Below are 17,481 nucleotides of genomic sequence, written 5' to 3'. Positions count from 1 at the left end.
GTTCCAGATGCATGCTTATTTTGTCCTATACTTGTTTGTAGATGGCCAGTGGAAATACAGTCGACATTAAGCTGCTTTCACATGTCGGCTGCAGAAAAACGGTCACAGCAGAATTCCATCTGCAGCGGCAGACTGCAGGAGGTGTCGGTGTTTGTCCTTTCATTAGAAGTTGTGGTGTCTTAACCTTCACAAAGCTAGCCAGTGTCCCAGAACATTTACTTTGTTCTTGCACTAGGTCAGTTATAAGACGATACACTACAGTAAAGTAAATCCACACTTAATGAACAGACAGAATGTGTGGCTGGGGATGTTGCCAAAAATTTTTGTCGACCCTGTAAATTAGCAAAGAACTGCTTTGAAACATTTCAAATCCCTAGAAACACCCATATTTTGAACATTGTTCCACAGTCTGTATCCATGGGAAGACTTACAGAGTACTGGCTCCTGCTGGACTGTCCTCAAATGTGCATTCATATCAAATTCTAACTCTCGTGATTGAAGCGTGCACTCAGCAAAGGGTGCACATGCACCTGAGGATGGGGAGGATTTTCTGGTAGTTGGCAGTTACTTTTTCATACATTTGAGTGTAATAAACCTTTACTTTTGTGTATTTCATTGATGTGAATATAGCATATTTTCCCCTATTGACAGGACACAATATTTGCCAAAGATTGCTTGACATAAGCCTCAGATGTAGCTATGATAATTTATTAGCCATACTGTCAGTCATTAGTTGTGCACTTTATTTGCAGATTAAGTGTGAATGAATGCCATGGAACTTATATTGCTGCAGCTTAAAGCTCAACGTTTAGAGCGCTTTTATGCTTTGTGGTATTAAAGAAAAATATATGCAGGAAGTTGAACTGTGCCCGGTGTTGATGCTCGTGACACCTGTCAAGAGCATGCATGGGTCAAAGGTGAAAGCTGCTTTTCTTCCCATTGAAGGAGGGCAGCAGGTAATCCGAGCTAGGTGAAGTCACGGGTGAAGATTTGGAATCCATTGTGAAGGCAGCAGGGTGCGGCGTAAAGATGAGTTGATGAGTTGATGAATCTGTCATGTGTCACACAGCTGCACTTGGTAATTGTGTGACTTTTTTTGAAAGGCTTTCAAAAGTCAAAGAGCAACAACAAAGACAAAAGACTGTGCCGCTACAGAGGAGACAGATAATTAAATGAGATCATGGCTTGACAGTTGGGTCATAAAGTCACGCTTCAGCAGTGGTGAACACAGCTAACCAAAAAGTTAGCTTCAATAACCATTAATCAGATAACTGAAACGTTATCGTTTATGACGATAAACCGATAAACTGCTAAAAAATTAATCTTTATTACAGATAACCAATAACTGATAACTATTAGTACTGATTTGGACGCGGCCACATCAGATTACACTGTTGGCTTTTGATAAACCAGTTTCACTTTAAGCACCGCAGGGGCTGCTGGGTAAATTCAAGGATCACAAACACAACGAACGCATGAAAAATGAATAAATAAAAAATAAAACCCCAAATGCTGTCATCATCTTTCAAAAGCAGTAAAACACAGTATTAGAAGTCACAGTTACACAGTTATCTCAGTATACACCATCATTTATGAACTAAAAGCTGCTGCTTTTTTCACACGCTTTCAACCCTGCAGCGTAAACAAACAAAATACATCCATTAATGCATTGATTGGCAGAATAAAATACACATAGTAAATATGAATTCTTACCTGTTAGTTTCAGTGGGATTCATCTGAATAAATAATCCACATAAAGCGTCCTTTTTTAAATCTAAAACTGTGTCGAAACGTGAAAAAAAGTCCCTCCCTCTGTTCACACAGCTGCGTCATGAGCGCGCCTCTCTCCCACCGAGTCTTGGTGATTAAATAACAGCCACAAAGAAATCAAATAAAATAACTATATAATAAATAACCTGAACTACACTACCCACAATGCTCCCTGCATCGACCGGCCAATCACATTTTGTGCTTAATGATGATGTCATCAGCAAGCGACAGGCAGCCAGTCTGCTAAGTGGCTATAAACACACCATAAATGGACTAAAATGTTTGTTTTTAGGGTTTACAAACTTTTTTGACCATTAAACTTTACCAGCAAAGAAAATGTTATCGGATTGAAAGTTATCGGAACTAAATTTATCAGAAGATAATTGGTCCGATGATGGTTTTAAAACTTATCTGAAAAGCTAATCCGATAGCAAAAACACTAGCTTCGATAATAAGCTGAACTATGCCCACCGCTGCACTTCAGTTTATCTTTTGAGTAATCTTTTGAGTAATCTTTTGAGTAATGCAGGTCATTTTAAACATACTTGGTTTGAATTAGGGATGTCCTGAAGCAGTATCACTCCCACGAGGCAATTCTTGATTGATAAGAATCAGATTTATAAAACACAAGTCAAGCACCAATCAGTCTGTCTTCCATCTTGTCCTGTTATAGTCGCAGTGTGCTGGTGGAGCTCGTAGGTAGAAATATACACCATGCAATTCAAAAGCATATTTATGCTCTGCTGCACTTCAAATGTGCACTAATTGTGTTTCTGATGGATGACACGTGGTACACTTCCCAGTTAATGAGATCACACTTTCAACATAAAAACATGAGTTTTTGCGACCATCCTGCTTCATCAATATTTTCTTCATGCTAACAGGCACTGTATAGGCTTGTATAAAGAGGGGTTGGAGTTGATGTAGTGGGGTCGGAAGTACCCCCTACCCGAACAATTACGAGGCTATTCCACAGAGCACCGTCCTTTCCCATTTAATCCAGAATAACAAATTAGGGGATGTTTTGAAGTATCATAGTAATTCGTTGATCCATCTTTGTCATTCTTGAACAAACTTGGCATGCGTAGTAGTTACGGCCATCATCAGCATGAGTTTTTAAATTGGGATCCAACTTTTGAACTTTTCGAAATTTCATCCCGATTCATAAAATCATGACTAATGCGTGGTACCGTCAAGGTGTTTGTAGTCTTAACAGCTTCAGTCATGTTTGAATGACTTTAAACTTGGTATTGCTAGTGAGTACAGCTTGAAACTTGTTTGTTCGTGCTTCATTGGGGTAATTATTTGAAGCCAAAGAAGCTTTTGTTGCAGTTCTGTCCAAGAGCGCAGCTCCTTACTTTGGTTTTGGTGGGTTGCCATGTCTGCACTTTATACGCCACCCAATTGCCAAGTCTGCACTTTATAAGACAGCCTGTTCGGAGGCAAACTGGATTAAGCAGTTTCATCCCATTTTTGCACTTTTTTGGGTCATGGGCAATCGCAATAGAAAGGTGCCCTGTGGAATACAGGTGTTATTGAGTGAAAGTCCACTTTCAAAGACACAGTTCAAAGTAACTTTTACACATTACTACTAGTACAACTAGGAATGGGGACAGGATCACCTATATCGAGTTAGAGTCAAGAACAAGACTTTGGGATTTTGGAGTTATCAATCCCAAGTCTTTGGAGGACGCAAGACCGAGTAGAGAGTCAGACTTAAACCACAAGTCTGATCTTACAGAAATTACATTTTGCCCTGTCCTTCTTTTTGAAATTCATCTTGCAAATGAAATTTTGTGATAAACAAAACCAAATTTAATGGTAGGAAATTGTTTGCTTGGCACTCAGAGAGACTAAGGGATTCAAGAAAGTGTTGCACTATGGGATCTATCCAATGTCATGTCAGTCAACACAACACATTAATTAATTTATTAATTTTGTTATTCTAATTTGTAACTAAAGTATACACTTATTATAATTTGAGCTCAGTCAAGATCGAGTCGAATTGCCTTTGATTGAGAGATGAGGCCAAGTAAGTTAAAAGGTGGTATTGAGACCAGTATCAAGGCAAAGACTGGACTTGAGTACAGCAATACTAACTGCTCATTATCATGCAGTGCTGTTTCCACTATTAGCAGATTGCGAATCAATATGACTGATGCTCTTCCATAACAGACAAATCTGGGACAAGTTGTTTTGTGATTGCCAGTCAGAGATTAAGTAACTACTACTGTTACTGGTTTTTCTTCGTCATCTTCTTCTTTTCATTAATATTATTATTATTGATCATTTATTCAGTACTATTCTGTGTTCTATAACTAAAACTCAGGATAGTAGAAACTGATAAAAATGTTATCTATAGAAAAACCAGAAGACAATCTGCAAACCAAAAATAAAATGGGGAACCGCGAAACATTCTGCCTGCTGTCGGGAGGAACGCACGTGCGGATAGGCATGCACAAAACCGTGGCGATGGTTTTGTGCATGCTCGTGTGTGCGCGCACAGACACAGTGCGAGCACATGAAAAGTTGCGCACACAGCAGTGGAAGGAAAAATTAATTAAACACCACGATTTATAATACTTCATTCCTGTTATAAGGAGCAGATTTAGCCTCTGCAAGACTTACACCAGGAAGTAATGAAATGACATGGATTACTGTTCTCTCTTATGTGTTTTACATTAATTACCTGATGCGCTCGTCTCATGAAGAGCTGGGTGCTCATGTCGTGAACACTTCAGCAATGATCCACTGCATATGTGATATGTGTTTTAATTATTACAATGTGGGGAAATCCCGCAGTGACACGTACTCGCTGGGGCGTCCTGTGGGGTGATTTCCCACATGGCACGATGGCCAGCTGAAGCAATATGTGTTTTAATTTATTCCCACGTGAGGACAGCATGCCAGCATCCGCGCTTCACATTGTAGTTATGCGACTTCATATCCTACAAGTCAGTACAGGTGTTCCTGAACTGTGACTTGCGAGCACAGATATTTGAACAGCTGCAGGTCACAGGGCGACATGCCCACCTCTGTCAGCAGACCTCACAGAAAAAAAAGGCTCACTCTCTGTTGCTTTGTTCTGTGATTTTAATTTTATGTATGTAATATTATGTGTTTGTTCTGCATCTGTCTGATGTCTGTCTGTGTTGTAATGTAACACCTTGCGTGCGCGGTCACATCCAGTTGTCAGTCAGTTGGCCGTCAGCTGACATGCACTGTATGTCCACAGCAAAGAGTTTGAGCAAAGTGATCACACAACAATAAGTTCACGCTATCACCCTTATTTGTTTGATTTAATTTCCTGTTTTTGTCTGTCATGTAAACTGCAATTTACTTGGTGGAAGTGACATCAGCTGGCTGGGCGGTTTGCACCATGCTCAGACACTGGTTGGTCCTCATGAGAGCATGAGCACCTGCACACACTGTGTGTTCTCCAGCTGGGGTGCAGCACACAGTGGTCAGCTGGTACAGTATATTGTGTGTGTTGGTGGTGATGGGGGTGGGAGGTCAACGACGCTGACACAATCCATGTGTCATTTGTGTGTGTGTGTGTGTGTGGTGGGGGGGGGGGGGTTTGGCACAGTCACACCCATGTGTGTTGCTATGTTACGCCACTTTCATGTGGTTCTTAGACATGTTTCACAGACAGGTTGAATGAGCGCGTTTGCTGACTACTATCATACCAGGTGCATGAATAGCCTCGCCTTTTCTAAGTGTGCAGCGAGTGGTGTTGGATGGTCGTGTGTGACACCTGGAATTTGGCCGACACGTGCCGAGAGGGGGATCGAATGAGCATGTGTAAGGCATTCGCTGTCTTTCAGCTGCTTATGTGTGCAAATGGTTGTGTTGACAGGTGTATGAGGCGTTTGAGGCGGCTCTGATTTTTCACAAATGGCATGTGATTCCTCTTTCGTGTGCTAGTCGGCTTCAATTGTCTTATATGTGAAGGGGCCCTTAGAACAGTCTTTGAGGCTGGTCCCAATCTTGATTGCAAGAGTATGTTGAACTTGATTCCTTCTATCAGAAAAAGGCAGGGGCAGAGCTTAACCCTGGCATCAGACAGGGACCAGCTGGTAATGGTGGAGTGGACTAGGTCCCGTTTCTGACCCATAACTACAAACAGTAGAAAGGTCAGTAAAAACTGACATTTCATATAATGTCTTTGTTTCCTATTGGTTGATGATTGGTTGATGACTAAAATGAGGACCAGTTGCTCCCTGTTATAGATAAAGCTGTTAATGATTAAGCAATTCTAAATTTAAGCTTGAAAGCTAAGTCTTTGTGGTAGAACATACACTGTGCTATATGTCTACTACTACAGTGTCAGTGGTGGGCACAGCTAACCAAAAAGTTAGCTTTGATAACCATTAATCCGCTAACTTAAAAGTTAACTTTTATAAAGGTAAACAGATAAATCCCTAAAAAATTTAGCGGAAGTTACAGATAACCGATAACTTTCAGTATTGACTTCAGTACATGGCAGCTACTAACAACAACGAGCCAGCGCTTCTGTTTCAGATTGGCTTTCTCTCAGCAAAAGAGACCTGGTGATCACAGAGAGGAGAGGAGAGGAAAAAAAAGATAATTTCTCTTCACACCATACAGACCTGCTGGTCATCACTGGAGTCTTTTTTTTTTACTTATGGTTATACTTTTGAACAAACATATTCCAGACAACTTATTGAAATTAACATATCTGTCATTTTACAAAGTGAAAAATATCAGCTATATGTTTAGTTTTAAAGTAATGTACTAATTTTGAAGGTTTTAGCATTTGGACATACATGCCGCATTGCATTATGGGTTGGCTGGTCGGTATAACACACAGTTACTGAAACGTGTGTTGGGTTTTACAAATGAATCTATATTTGCCTGTTCAATTGCTTATCAACTCAAATAGCTAATGCCAATCACATGGCAAGTTCAAACCAAACATCAGAATGGGGGAGAAAGGGGATTTAAGTAAATGCGGCATGGTTGTTGGTGTTAGACGGGCTGGTCTGAGTATTTCAGCAACTCCTGATCAACTGGGATTTTCAGAGACAACCATCTCTAGGGTTTATAGAGAATGCCCGAAAAAAAGAAGCTATCCCGTGAGTGGCAGTTGCTGGATGTAAATGCCTTGTTCATGGCATTGTGAGGAGAATGGGCAGACTGGTTGAAAGGGCGACTGTGCAATGCCACCATGTCAGTATGGACCAACATCTCTAAGGAATGTTTCCAACACCTTGTTGAATGTATGCCATGAAGGATTAAGGTAGTTCTGAAGGCAAAAGGGGGTCCAACCTTGTACTAATAAGGTGTACTTTATGAACTGGCTGATAAGTTTATAAAAACAATAATGAGTAGCTTTGAGTGAAGACATTTTTTTTCTTAATGCATTTCTTGGTTGTTCAATTTTGCAGCATATTAATTGGATTTAAGTATTTGTTGTGTGGTCTGTGCAAATGTATCATTAATGGAAATGTCAGTATTGGACCAGGACTCAGGATCATCAGATCCGCAATATCAAGGACAGCAGGGACTAAACTAAAATCCACATAACCCTTGCTCTTGCCATCTTGTCTGTTTTACACATTTGTTATATTTGTCTTAGTTGCATTACTACCTAGCATGTTTGAGTCACATAAGGGTGCTGTCGCTGACATGGATCCTTCCAGCAGCATCACACCATTCTTTGTTTATTATCATCTTTTCTCGCATGTTACAACTGTGAAATTTAGCAACAAATGTCAGCTCACTGGTCTAATCCTTTGTTACTAAGTTGAAACCTGCCCTCAAATTCTCTGCTGATTGATTAAACAATGCTAAAAGAAAATCATGAGTCGGCCTGATTAACCTGCCTTATTGTGTTGTTTGCATGGAACATCATTAGCAAAAACAGACATTTATCATGCCGCAGAGTATGAATTATTACTACTTGTAAATTATTTATTAAAAAATAAAAACATGGGTGTAGCCATTGAACAGTAGGTCAAAAAACATTTATGACAATATGGGCTTTAGTGGTTTGAGGTAATGGAGATGGATAAATGAAGAGTTCAGGCACAAAACCCTGTAAACGCCACGCCCACAGAAAATGAGATAACCATTGCAAGTGAAAGCTTACCGAGGCTTGTATCCAATAACAAAGTCAATTCTGCTGCAACACCCCATAAATCCTATGGGAAATGCAAGTCAAGATGCGGTTTGTATACAGAACCTCGTAAGCACATCTCAGTTTGTGTACAAAACCACATAGTGAACAGTGCACCACTCATGTATCTCAGTCACATGACGCAATGACCACGGCGCCCACGAGAGCTTCTCTGATGCTGCATTTACATATAATGATGGCATGTCACGAATGCCACGAAGCGTACATTCTTGGCTGCTGATCACGAATGTGATGATTTGAGGCAGCGGTGTCAGGTGTCCTCAGGAACTGTTGCAACCTGTTACCACACGTTATGATTAATGTAACGTGTTGGTGGAGCATTATCAGGAACCATTACGCACGGTCAAGAATAATGTTCCATGCTGTTGCGTGCTATTGCGCGTAACAGCGCATCGTTAAGTTCTGTCACATTGTGAATGAGGCGAATTGCCTCCACACACACACCCATATTCATCCATCAGCTAATGAACAATTCAGATCGCTCCAGTTTGCTCCTCAAAATCCACAGCTGAAGAACTTTGTGACAGCATGCTTAGTTGGGCGCTGTGCCATGGAGTGGCGCAGAGAGGAGGAGGAGGAGACGGAGAGAGCCAGATGTGTGGCTTTATGCATCTCTTGTCTCACTCGTTTTCCCAAGCATCAGGCACAGCAGCAGGTGGAACACCTGTAGGAGCGTGCTGAGGAGCATTGGAATGAAACATTTAGCCGACTTGGCATCACTGTACTCCTTCAGCATACTGCAGATATTGAAACTGAAATTGGTGCAGCAGAGTTTAATTGTGCACACGTCAGAGAAGAACGCTGTCACACTCTATTAAGGATCATCACTAATCAAAATGGATCAACACGCTCAGCTGCTACCTCCACAACATGAGGCGAACTGAGGGTGGTGCGTGACATTCATGGAAGATTTTTTGACAGCCAAAAACATGCTCCACGAAAATCATGAATATCACGCACCAACATGCATTATTAATACTGCGTTTACACATAACGACAAGAAGTCACGAATGCCACGAAGTATACATTCTTGGCCGCTGATCATGAATGCGATGATTCAGGGCAGAGGCATCAGGTGTCCTCAGGAACTATTGCAACCTGTTACCACACGTTACGATTAATGGCACGTGTTGCTGGAGAATTATCAGGAACCATTACGCACAGTCAAGAATAATGTTCCACGTTGCTGCGTGCTATTGTGAGTAACAGCTCATCGTTAAGTTCTGTCACGTTGTGAATGAGGTGAATTGTCTCCAGACACACACCCATATTCATCCAACTGAATTCACATCGCTCCAGTTTTTCAGAAGAACTTTGTGACTGCATGCGTAGGTGGGCTCTGTGCCATGGAGTGGTGCAGAGAGGAGGAGGAGGAGACGGACAGAGCCAGATGTGTGGGTTCATGCGGCTCTCGTCTCGCGCATTTTCCCAAACATCAGGCACATGCAGCAGGTGGAACACCTGCAGGAACGCGCTGAGGAGCACTGAAATGAGACTTTTAGCCGACTTGGTATCAGCAATCAAACTGAATGCGGTGCAGCAGGGTCTAATTGTACGCACGCTTCTTCCTCCGCCGGACTGGAGGAGGTGCAGAGATGTCTGACTGCACATGAGGCTCCTCTGGTTCCTCTGGCGCAGACTCCTTCTCCCACTCATCGGTTACAACAGCAGGTGGAACACCTGCAGGAGTGCCCTGAGGAGCTTCAGCAGGAACTGTGGAACGACACTTGGCTGACTTCGTGTCACTGTTCCTCTTTGGCATACTGCATCAAACTGAACGCTGTGGAGCTGAGTTTGTGTGCACGTGACAAAAACTGATTTGTCGTGGCACGCAGTGAAATGTGACACCGCGTTACAAGTCGTGTCAAAACTTGACAGTTTCCGTGTCACTTTGTAATAACGCGTGACAGTTTGGGCAGTTTGGGTTACATACTATTAAGGATTACTATTCATCAAGATGGATCAACACTCTCAATTGCGTGAGAAGAAATGAGGGTGGTGTGTGACATTCGTGGAATATTTTTGTACAGGCAAAAACATGCTCCACGAATATCAAGAATATCACGCACCAACAAGCACTATTAAGAAACCTATTCAGATGCATTAAGTCATGTTAAGAATGTCAGGAATGTGTCACGAATGACAGAAAAATGACATTCGTAACGCGTCTTGCTTATGTGTAAATGCACCTTAAGAAACCTATTCAGATGTGTTAAGTCACATTAAGAATGTCTGGAATGTGCCAAGAATGATGCAAATATGACATTCGTAACGCGTACTGCCTATGAGTAAACGCAGCATTAGCGTACATTAAAGTGATGGACTTACTGAGTTTTGCAAACAAACTGAAGGTGGAGATACCAGGTTTTGCAGCCAAATCTATTAAAAGTTGCTAATTAACACATTTCAACAAAACAATCAACAAAAAGGTTGATTTTTGAGATCCTGCTATTTTGTTCAGGGCACCATAACCATTTCATAACAAGAAAGAATGATTCATGGAGATGTACGAGGTCTATTACAAACGTATCCGACCTTATTATTTTTTTCAAAAACCATATGGATTTGAATCACGTGTGATTGCATCAGACAAGCTTGAACCTTCGTGCGCATGCGTGAGTTTTTTCACGCCTGTCGGTTGCGTCATTCGCCTGTGAGCAGGCTTTGAGTGAGGAGTGGTCAACCCCTCTCGTCGTTTTTTTCATTGTTTAGGAATGGCTCAGAGACTGCCGCTTTGCTTGATCAAATTTTTTTCAGAAACTGTGGTAAAAATTTTATGGGCTTCAAAGAGATTACGGAGTGTTACTGTCGCTTTAAGGACGGCCCAGAGTGACTGGTGGTGCGCCGCGCTCCGAAGCCGCCATCGACAGGCTGAGCGACCATTTCATTTCTAAACGGATGGCTGTATGGATCCGTGACCATCGTGTGCAATTTCTTTGGTTATCACAAGAGCTGGACATCAACCATTTCACTTTTAACAAGCGATTTTGTCATGGAAAGCCGAGCGGAGGCTTTGCGCGTCACGATGGATTCGCTACTGGAACGAGACAAAACCACCTCCGTTTTGGTCTCACAGGACGGCTTTGAGATGGCATTCAGACAGCTGTCGGTGTTTTTTCCATTGAGTGATTATCCGAGAAATTGTGGATGTGCCTGGACATGCCAGAACATGTCCCGTGAGGCTTCATCACGGCGTTGCTTTGCACCATGGGGCACCGCCACGACGCGCGAAGCCTCCTCTCCTCTTTCCATGACAAAAACTCCTGTAACAGTGGAATGTGCCGTTCATTTCCAAACTGGACGCTGTGTTTTATCCAGGATGTCATCTGACTAGCACAGGAATTGTGAAAAGACGTGGACATCAGCACTTTTTCGGCACATTGAGACAGACGTGCGGAGGAATTCCGCGACACGCGGAATACCTCCGCATGATCATCCAAAGAGAGTTAGTACCACAGACATCCAGTCAAAGGTTCACTTCTAAGCCCAGCAACCATACAATAAGACAGGTCACACCAGGACTCTAAAGACATGAACCATCGTTCTCCTGCAAAGACATCAGCATCACCAAACACTTCTGTCCACCAATCTCATGACGCCATGAAGCTCTTCCCAGGCATCTCCTAATCTCAAAGACCCAGAGACACGAGCATCATTGCCAAGATAAGTGAATCTCTCCACGTTTGACACTTTCACCACACACACACACACACACATAAATATCAACTTGTCATGACCCAATGCAGGAAGCCATTCAAAGCCTGGATCATTGATTTGATACCGAAAATTTCCAAACCCAGATACTCTAGCTCATCGCACAACCTTTTAAGTGCTGCAATTACAGTATCCACTGATTTTGCAAAGACTATAGCATTTTTTCTGATGTTAACGTTTAAGTGTTTCCTCATCATTGATGTCACAAAGACCAATAACAAACAAACAACCTCAGGATTGTAGACTTTTCATAGTTATTTTTTTGGTATGACTACCCTGTAAACTGAATTGAGTAACCTAACCAATCATTTTACAAGTACATCATATTGATCTTCTGATTATCTGATAATTTTCTTTTTCTTTCTTTGCAGATTCACATATTAGATTGTAATACCACAAAGAATTTCTTTTTGTTCATCTAAATTATGATACTTTGTTTAACATACTCCATTCTTTAATAAAATACTTTTTTGTTGACAATTGACATTTAGAAATTTAAAATATTTTAAGAACAAACATAATATTGGGGGGGGGGGGGGGGCAAGCCAAACACTAGGTCTTGAGGACTTTTGTATAGTATATTTCTGCATGGAGTTTGTGTGTTCTCCTTGTGCTCCCGTGGGTTCCCTGTGGGTGCTCTGGCTTCCTCCCACTCCTTGTTGTGACCCTTGACTGGAGTAAGTGGGTATAGAAAATGAATGAATGAATGCATCGGATTTATTCAATATGCCATACAGAAAAAAAGAAGAATTTAAATGCATTTCTTCAAAGCAACATGACATCAGCAGTAAGACAAACTACAGGGAGCTAATAAGACAAAGGTTTAAATTTTACAAAGAAGAGACAAACAAAAATGTATAATTGTTTCATTGTTCAAATTAAGAGTACAGTTCACAAAATCTAGATGAACACAAAATGTTGTGGCTGTTAATTCAGGTCATGTTTGACTTTAGTCCAATTTGTGAGCTTGGATAAAGTACTTTTTGAGTAACTGGGGCACACCTGTCAACCAACAAACCTTGGTCAGTACCTTAGTGAAAATATGTGAGAAGAGTGGGGTGTGTAGGATAGGGTGGGGGGCGGGGGCTAGAAGGTAAGGTTTATCCTTCCGGGGTTGTTAACAGGAACTTGCCGTGTGACAGATCCAGATCATGTGACTGGACAGATGATGAGGTGTTGACAGACAACTCCCTTAAAATACACGTATAATACAACACAAAACACAATCTTGTGAAAGGTGATCGCTTGTGAAACTCTGTGTGCGGAGGAAGGAGGGATTAAGGAAGGAGAAGAAGGGGAAAAAGAACAAAAATGGGACGGGAAACAAAATTCATGTCCCCTTCCCCCCTTTCATCTGCATGGTATCAGTCAGTCTCTTTCCTCGCAGCTATGAGACAGCAGTGATTGTACCCCATCAGTCCCAGGGTCCCCGCAGTGCAGGCCCACCCTACAGCCATGCCCCCAGACACAGAGTCTGATGAGCAGCACAAGGCCAGGAAGTCTTACCCACAATGCCCCAGGGATCACGCACACACCCAGAGAGGTGGGGAGACATAGAAAATGCATGGACAAAGGCGAGCAAGCACATGTACAATCTCACAGCAAGTACAGTACCTTTATAATGACACAATGGCAGGTGGATTCACTCCTTCATTATCAGTGGCTTAACAATCACAACCTAATCAGCCATGGGCCAGCAAAGAAACAGCAACACAAACACAACGCATGGCAACAACAAGCCAATATTTTCACTTTTTGCTTTGTTTCCTTCCTTAATATTACATATTACAACAGGTCCAGCATTCATTTGATGGTCCAAGGAGACAGCATGATATTTTACACTGATGTGAGCTATATTTTCACTTTTCTTTTGTTTACTTTAAGTCAGTTGAAGCCATCTGGTCAGAAACATATTTTTGTGTTGTTAATACTTCTGTTGCAAAGCATTTTTGGTTTTGCATGTGTTGCTAAATTTGCAGCAGACACATTACTAAATCAAAGTGGTGCACTGATGCACATTATGTTTATATTCTCGATGTTTGAAAGTGTTTTATCAATTTGTAAGACAATCAGTAGAAACATTATTATAGAGCTAGAAAACCCTGCTTAAAACTATGCGGCCATACTTATCAAACTTACTTTGTGTATGTCCTAAATCAGGGGTCACTAACCCTGCTCCAGCAGATCACCTGTCCTGTATGTTTTCCATCTTTACCTCCTGCAGGCTTAGGTTATTATTCACTTCTGATGTTTCGTTGCTCTTGATTGGTGAAGTACACCTGACTTAGGTAACCCGTAGTGGATGGAGCAGGGAGAGTGAGAGTGACACAGAATTGGAAAACATGCAGTGTAGGTGCTATGAGAGTGCTACAGAAGGCAGTAACTTGTGGGAGTAGCCTAAGGAAGTACAAAGATGAAGAAAGTACTTAACAACAACAGGTCAGGTCAGGCCTGGAAGCATGTGTTGATGCTGTGTGATGTTGCAACCACCACACCTCAGAACCACCCTTGGTCAGATATGGCAATCACTCAAGCACAGAACTGGTACATCCCCATCTCTGGAATGTAACCATCTACCTGCTGCAGCAAGGTGAAATGTGGGGCTCCCCAACACTACAGCACCTGTGTGCTGGACCATGCCCAAAGAAATGGCTAAAGTATCATCAGTGATGTTTCTGCACAGTGCTTGTACAAGTTCAACGCTTTCACCACATACAGCTACATATCTGATGACTGAACTGATTCATTTTATTAGGAAACAGAGCAGGGCCGCAGCCTCAACTATCTTTTAGTGAAGCTTAGGGCTCATGGTCGGTGATCACCTTAGTATTTCTTGTTTTTCTTGTTGCTTAATGCTGGCAAATTATACTGTATTCCTTGTCTTTCTGATGCCTGATTCTGTTTTTTCTCTCTGTTTGAGGTGCGGCTCCATCCAGAGATGGGAGTGGTGTGTCCTTCTGCAACCATCCCGTCCTGTGCACCGGCAAAATTTCCTGTATATTCATTTTGTAAATTGTGTTGTGGCATCGCCCAGACAGTGGTTCACCCCTTTGAGTCTGGTCTGCATGAGGTTTCTTCCTCAAATCATCAGAGGGAGTTTTTACTTACCACTGTCCCCTGTGTGCTTGTTGTGGAGGTTGGCAAGGTTAGACCTTACTTGTGTGAAGCACCTTGAGGCAACTTTGTTATGATTTGGTGTTATATAAATGAAATAAAATGAATTGAGCTCCAGAAGTCATTGTAAACCATCTTGAGAAATTTAAATTCATTGATTATCTTGATTGCTTGTTCTGCTTGTTTTGCTTTTGTTGTGAGGAATAAAATTTACTGAGGTAAAAGGAGTAGGTGTATATAATAATAATCTACTCCATTTCATTTACTTCGGTTAACTAAGAGATCACACACACACACTCATCTTCAACCGCTTAGTCCAATTAAGGGTCGTGGGGAGCTTGAGCCTATCTCAGCAGTCATAGAACGTGAGGCGGGGTACACCCATGACAGGATGCCAGTCTATCACAGGGCCACAAACAGACAAACAAACACATTCACACCCACACACACCCTATGGACAATTTAAACATTCCAATCCACCTAACCCGCATGTCTTTGGATGTGGGAAGAAGCAGGAGCACCCAGAGCCAAACATGGGGAGAACATGCAAACTCCACACAGAATGGCCACAGGCGGGAATTGAACCCATGACCTTCTCGCTGTGAGGCAACAGTGCTAACCACTAAGCCACCGTGCTGCCCAACTGAGAAATCCATTTTCTTTTCTTTTATTTTGTACTGAAAAAAACTCTTTTTTTCTTTGTATTGAAATAAACTTATTCATTCATCTTCTCAACTGGTTTCACCAAGACTAGAGTTTCCTCTGAAAAGTCAGAGTTAGTAAACCAAAGGCTCCTAAACCACTGGTTTCCACAACCCTACTCACCACCTAAATCATGCAAGCATTGAACAGTTTATAAATTACAACACATTCACTGGTCCAGCAACTTCTTGTTGATTCCACAAATTCTTAGAATATCCCAGTGAGCAACTCGGTCAACTAAATCAATCATGCTTTGCTAAAGTCAACATAGGCTGCAAACAAGCACTGCCACTGCATTTGCCTTCATCAACTAGCAGCACGATGACTTAGTGGTTAGCACTGCTGCCTCACAGCAAGAAGGTCGTGGGTTTGATTCCCACCTGTGGCCTTTCTGTGTGGAGTTTGCATGTTCTCCCCATGTTTGCGTGGGTTTCCTCCCACATTTAAAAACATGTAGGTTAGGTGGATTGGAAACTTTATAATTGTCCAGATCTCCCTTGCAAAAGAGATCTTGATCTCAGTGAGACTAACCTGGTTAAATAAAGGATAAATAAAATAAATAAACTATTTGTGATAACATCAACAAAATTAAAACGTGGACGAAAATATGACCAAGTGGTTCTACAGAGACAGATAGAAAGAAATCAGCAATGAGGCCTGGACTCAAATCATTTCTATATGATTTTGAATTTTTTGCCCTCACCAAGGTACACGGTTGAATCCAAGAACAATGATACTTGTCGCACACATTTTGTGTTCCATCACATCATGAAACATGAGCATGTTTGTCATCGTTATTGCAAAATTTGCCTGACTGCAGAACGTTACCTTGAATTGTTGCCCACAGCCTCATACAATCACAAAACACATTTTGTGGACCTCTGTGGGAGCAATTGTTGATTTTTTTTTTAACAAGCCAACCTGATCCAGCACAAAAGAATAATGCACTATGGACTTACAAAGCTTAATCCTGCCTTCCGCTAACTATCTCTTGTAAGAACTAAACCCCTCACACGTCTCACTTTGTTAACTAGCCATCGCTCTTGCCTGTTGGCTACGCACCTGCCCCAGAAACACCTAGAGGCTGAAGTAAGCCCCAAGAGAACACACGCACACATCAACCACACACAAACACTCACAAGCACAAACCCAACTCCAGAGCGTGCGCGCACACACCCATACACACAATTTATGCGTCATTCACCGACTGTCCATTTGTCAGAGCCAGTGGCAATTACGACTAACAAATACACAATGTGTCCTGGAAAAAAAAAAAAAACACCCGGTGTGCAAAAGTAAATTAGTAATATTAGGAATGTGCACTGATCATTTACAGTCAATTTTCTGTCGCTAATGAGATTAGAAACAACACTGTCAGTCAAAAAGCAGTGGCAAACCATTTCTGTTTTCTTACTTATTTAATTCTTTTCCCCCCACATAATCAAACCATTGATTTCATAATCATGGAAATAACAGGATGTGGCAGCACTGTTTAATTACATTTTGAATATCATGCAGTTTTTACGCAGCAGAAAATGTCATTTTATATGATATTTATTAACACTAAATGAGATTCATAATATGAAATTATAATTTCCTGTGAATATGACAAGGGAATAGGATAATAAGCACTGCACAAACAGTTTTAATTGTTATGATGAGGGTTATAGAAGTTAACACGTTATAATGGGAATTTTAATGACATTTTTAACCAACACGTCCATTTATTTTTGCAGTTCCCTGTGCAGGAATTGGTGGACAGGTGTGTGCAGTCAGTGTCGCACTGTTTTCTGTCATTCTTTTCCTTTTTGCCTTAAATTCTCAAAGATATTAATCACACCGTCTCATTGAAGTTGTTCTCGTCCCCTCTCTGACCCCCATCCCCCAGAGGGGCTGATGGTGATGGTGACCAGAAGAGGGCAGACATAGTGTATTAATCTTATATTCCTACATAGCCTCCACTTTCTGCCTGTTTCTGTCTGTCTGTCTGCACTCTTGCGTCTTTTGATGGTCAAGTT

Source organism: Thalassophryne amazonica, chromosome 1, assembly GCF_902500255.1.
Source record: "Thalassophryne amazonica chromosome 1, fThaAma1.1, whole genome shotgun sequence".
Taxonomy (NCBI): domain Eukaryota; kingdom Metazoa; phylum Chordata; class Actinopteri; order Batrachoidiformes; family Batrachoididae; genus Thalassophryne; species Thalassophryne amazonica.
Note: the sequence above shows the minus strand (reverse complement) of the source record.